This window comes from Aplysia californica, unplaced genomic scaffold (genome assembly GCF_000002075.1).
Source record: "Aplysia californica isolate F4 #8 unplaced genomic scaffold, AplCal3.0 scaffold00301, whole genome shotgun sequence".
NCBI lineage: Eukaryota > Metazoa > Mollusca > Gastropoda > Aplysiida > Aplysiidae > Aplysia > Aplysia californica.
The window spans coordinates 81,946-87,302 of record NW_004797571.1 but is presented as its reverse complement, the minus strand read 5'-3'; the positions used below and the strand labels follow the sequence as shown (position 1 = coordinate 87,302).

The following is a 5,357-nucleotide window of genomic DNA, read 5'->3' as shown; positions in this document are numbered from 1 at the left end:
AGGGAGGGAGAATAGAGAGAAATAAATACTTTTGTAATAATAGATAATAATAGATAGTATTTGCATAGCGGAAATTCCCGCTCAACAGCAAGCTCTATGGGTTTTATAGCTTATGTATGTTATTGCCTCAGCGGACCTGATAACTTTTTGAAACAATCTCAACTTCCTGGGAAGCGCAAGTGTTCTTGAGAGAGAGAATGAGAGAGAGAGAGAGAGAGAGAGAGAGAGAGAGAAAGAGAGAGAGAGAGAGAGGGGGGGAGGGGGGAGGGAAAGAGGGAGATCAAAGAGAGGAAGAGAGAGATAGCGAAAGAAAGAGAAAGAGAGAAAAGAGAAAAAGACAGATAGACAAACAGACAGACAGACAGACAGACAGACAAACAGACAGACTTACAGCCAGCCAGACAGACAGCCAGCCAGCCAGCCACCAGCCAGCCAGACATACATACAGACAAACAGACAGACTTACATCGGTGTCGACGGCTCCAAGCTTGGTGTCCTGGATGGCGTCATAGTTGGCCAGGTCGGAGAGGCGGTTGAACTGACCCTGGGTGGAGGCATTCACGTCAGCGACCTGGTTCTCCAGTTGACCGATGGTGCTGGCCAGGACTGCTACGTCATCACTCAGTCTGAGCAGGGCCTTTGCCTGAGAAAAAACCCCCACGCCCAACAAACAATTAATGATAAACTCATGGGAAAAGAGGAACAATCAGTATGGATACCTTGCGGGCTTTGGTGCTGGGGGAACTGAGCACTTATGGACCTGTCCAGTGTGCAATGACGTTGTTGCCCAGGACAGGTAATACAGGTTACAGGAAAAGAGAACGAATCAAGGATAAGTTGATTAAAAAAAATTTTTTTGGGGGGTCATCATTCCAGTTGCTCTAACGTGAACGTGTTGTCGTGGTTTTCTCAACTCAGAACGTTTATCTCGAGCTTTGCGAAAACTTGGAGTGCCTTTCGAAACGAGAATGTTGTTATGGTTTTCTCAATCTAGAATGCTTATCTCCAGCTATAGAAAAAACATGGATCCTAAACTTGGAATGCTGATCTTGAGCTATAGAAAATCTCGGATAGTCTTCCGAAACGAAAGTCTTGTCATGGTCTTCTCAAATCTTTTTTGTTTTGTTTTGCCACGACTCAGTCAAATGAATTCGTTTGGAGGCGTGCACTTGGTTTTACGAAACGAAAGTTTTGTCATAGCTCACCTTCTGCTTATCTCGAGCAGTAAAAAAACTTGGATTCTCAGCTTGGAATGCTTTTCTCGAGATATAGAACCCCCCCCACCCCCCACCCCCCGATCTCAACTTGGAATACTTATTATCCCGAGTGTGCATTTGGTGAACTGGTGTTATGAAACAAATGTTTTGTCATAGTTTTCTCAACTCAGAATGCTAATTTCGAACTATATAAAAACCTGAATCCTAAACTTGGAATACTTATCTCAAGCTAAAGAAAAACCTGGATCCTTAACTTAGAATGCTTAATATCTCGAGCGAGCACTTGGTATTACGAAACGAAAGATATGCCCTAGTCTTCTCCTACTCTGCTTATCTCGAGTTACAGAAAAACTTGGACTACCAATTTGAAATACTTATCTCGAGCTATAAAAAAATCTCCTGCACTTGTAATTACGAAACGAAATTTTTGTCCTCGTTGTCTCACCTTCCGCTTATCTCGAGTTATAGAAAAACCTGGATCACTAACTTCGAAAACGTATCTCGAGTTATAGAAAAACCTGGATCACTAACTTCGAAAACGTATCTCGAGTTATAGAAAAACCTGGATCACTAACTTCGAAAACGTATCTCGAGTTATAGAAAAACCTGGATCATTAGCTTGGAAAATGTATCTCGCACTATAGAAAAGTCTCCTACACCTGTAATTCTACGAAACGAAATTTTTGTCTTCGTCTTCTCACCTTCTGCTTATCTCGAGCTATAGAAAAATCTCCTACACTTGTAATTACGAAACGAAATTTATTTTAGTCCTCGTCTTCTCACCTTCTGCTCCAAAGCGGTGATGCTGGCGTCCTGGGCATCCAGGTCCTTGTTGAGGTTGGGGAAAAGCTCGTTGAGGAAAGTCTCCCTCAGGATGGAGTTGAGCTCGTTGGCATCGAACAGATCCTCCAGACGTCCATCGATCACCTCATCGTTATCACTCAGGACTGGAGGGAGGGGAGGGAGGGAGGGAGAGGAGGATGGAGGGTTTGTTGTAGAAATTTAGAAATTTATCACTCAGGACTAGTAGGTAGGAAGGAAGGAAGGAAGGGATGAAGGAAGGAAGAAAGGATGGAAGGAAGGAATGGAGGAAGGAAAGAAGGGGGGATGGAGGGTTTGATATAGAAAGTTGTGTATTTATCACTCAAGACTAGAAGGAAGGAAGGAAGGAAGGAGGGAAGGAAAAGGGGATGGAGGGTTTGACATGGAAAGTTATGTATTTATCACTCAGGACTAGAAGGAAGGAAGGAAGGAAGGAGGGAAGGAAAGGGGGATGGAGGGTTTGACATGGAAAGTTATGTATTTATCACTCAGGACTAGAAGGAAGGAAGGAAGGAAGGAAGGAGGGAAGGAAAGGGGGATGGACGGTTTGATATGGAAAGTTATATATTTATCACTCAGGACTAGAAGTAAGGAAGGGAGGAAGGAAGGAACGAAGGAGAAGGAGAGGGGGATGGAGGGTTTGATAGGGAAAGTTATGGAAAGGAGCCCGACTGACCTGTTTCAATCTTAGTCTAAGTCATAGTTTTACGGCACTTGCATTACAAATAGGTCACCTAAGTGCCGACGATTAGAAATGTTGCTAGCGAGTAACATACAGAGAAAAAAAATAGAAGGGAGATAGGGAGGACAGCTGATGTTTGACAGGAAAGGAGGAGCAAACCATAGCAGAGCTCCTGCAACCCACCAACCGCCCACACTGACCTGTGATGTTCTGGATCAGGTTTCTGATCTCAAAGACCAGCTGCTGGGAGCCGCCGTAGCCACCGTGGCCGCCATAGCCGGGCTGTCCGTAGCTGGGGGCTGAGGGAGAAGAAGAGGAAGATAGATTGTAAAAGTACATATTGTTATATATAATAAATACAAGGCATCATGATGAAATAAGGCGCTCGTCAAAATAATAAAATAAAAAAGTAGCCATTTTCCCGCCGCTTTAGCAATTCATTTTCTTTTTCTTTTTTGTTGTTGCTCAGGACAATTTAAAAACTGATTTCTGTGTGCATTTTTACTGAACATCTTTTATCAAAGGCATTAAAAAACATGTACATTTGCGGTTTCCAAGGATACTCAAGCTTTGTACGAGTAAGTCACCAATTTTTGGCGGTCATTAAAAAAAATAGATTTTAAAGCTAAGTTTACCTGTGAAACCAGCGACCCCCTCCTCCTTCAAACGCATAAATCTGGACTTCTATTAAAAATCGATGGGTATTTTGAAAATCAAAATGAAGGCAAATGAACAGGCTCTAAGACAATAGGTCTACCAATAACTCCATATGCCTAAAATTTGACAAACACCAGATTCCACCGCGTCGTAACGCTTCTTTTTATCGTGAGTTGGAAGGTGCAGTTGATGTTTCACTCACCGGGTTCACCGTACTGTGGTGCCGGAGGATCGTCGGCGAGGGCAGCGCCCAGACACAGGCAAGCGATGACGATTTTGGTCAGCATGTTGTGTGTTGTAGTCTCCCTACTAGCAAGTCTGCGAGGGAAGAAAGAAGACGCATAGTGTCGCTCAGATGTCAAATTTTACAATGCCCAATATTTTGACTAAAAAAACCCAACCCCAGCAAAAAGCAAAAACAAACAAACCAACCCCCCCCCCCCTAACAGTTTATTGTAGTTTCATGATCGAGACTATCGGCTGCATGTGTTCTAAGAATATTTTGTCGAAATTCAAAATTAAGTCATAAAAATTTTTTTTAAAAAACCACACGCAAAAATAACAACAACATCAAACAAACCCCCCCCCCCCCAAAACAAACAAACAAGAAGAGCGCATAACTTAGATTAAAAGAATGAAACTAATTGTTTTCTCTTCTTTAACAATTTGCTTTCTCGGCCCAGTACATTTGAACAGCTTGCCGACGATAGACTTGTACTTTCTGTTCGGACCAGGCTTTGATAAAATCCGATTGCCCACAAACGTTTTTACTTTTCGAGATTGTGGAAAGGAGGTGGCGGGGGATAGAAAACACCCCCAACCCCCACCCCCTTGCCCTCCTCAACCAATTAACTAACTAACAAAGAGCCACCAGAGTGCACGCAGCATCCTGGACAAAATACGGTAACAAGATAGGTGCAAAATGCTAATAATAAAGCAAAAAGAATGCTACAAGAAAGCCCAGCGATGTCCTTTTTTCTGACAGGCTTTTTGTTTGTTTGTTTGCTTGTTTGCTTTTTGAATTTGGGTTTGGATACCCCCCCCCCCCCTTAAAGAAATTACAATGCACCTTTGCTTTTCACATTTATCCATATTGAATTAATAATATTTTTTCCTTTATAGACTTTATCTCTATGATGACGTCTACACTGAGCCGTCTGCACAAAGGTACGATAATGAAATTAATTTGACAAGTTTATTCGTTCTGAATTCGAGGTTAAAATTTAAAGAGCCTGAAAGTAGAGATGCACTGAATGGAGACCGAGATTTGGAAAACGCTCAAGAGGAAGACCAGAAAGAATGTGACAAGATGAAATCAGAGAGTGGATGGGACAACCTAGACGTTGAGAACAGCTGATAGAACAGAGTGGAGGTCGTTGTTAGAGGGCTGCATCCTGCAGTGAACGGACAACGCTTAGAAAAGCAGGAAGAAAGAAAACAAGAGAGCAAGAAGCAAGAAGGCAAGAAAACAAGCAGCCAAGCAAGGAATCAATAAAAAAGGAAGGAAAGAAAGGAAGACAGGAAGAAAGAAAAAGGAAGGATGAATGAAAAAAAAGACAGAAAGAAAGTGGAGTCAGTTTGCGAGTAATACTTTTCACTTTAACTGCGTCTTCTGTCAGCAGTAGGCATCCACATACACTTCTGTAAGAACATACAATGCACACAGACACACTTACTTACCCAGCACGTGTAGCTCTCGAGGAGATCAGAACAAGTTCTTCGCCTGGTCCATCACCCAACACACTCGCCTCTTTTATACTCCTAGGACCTGTCAGTCTTCGAACTGGGGGGCGGAACCTAACATCTGACTGACAGTTACGCAACCCTTACAGAAATACATAAAACTAAAATTGTAATCAGACATCAGAACAAAATGCTCCCCCATCCCTTAACCCCCCACCCCCTCCCGTCCCCAACAAACCCCGTCCTCAGGCGATGGAAACCTTCCATCCAAGACGATTGTAGTTTTTCCTGCCCCC

The 5,357-nt window shown here is 42.9% G+C and overlaps 1 long non-coding RNA gene across 1 annotated transcript; it reads right to left on the bottom strand.

Moving 5' to 3' along the window:
- Positions 1 to 472: 472 nt before the first annotated feature.
- LOC118477927 lies at positions 473 to 3,005 on the bottom strand. The gene is made up of 3 exons (XR_004858698.1): positions 2,922 to 3,005; positions 2,001 to 2,164; positions 473 to 643 (listed from the first exon to the last, which is right to left on the bottom strand). It is a non-coding gene; the product is annotated as an uncharacterized LOC118477927 (long non-coding RNA).
- Positions 3,006 to 5,357: the final 2,352 nt, after the last annotated feature.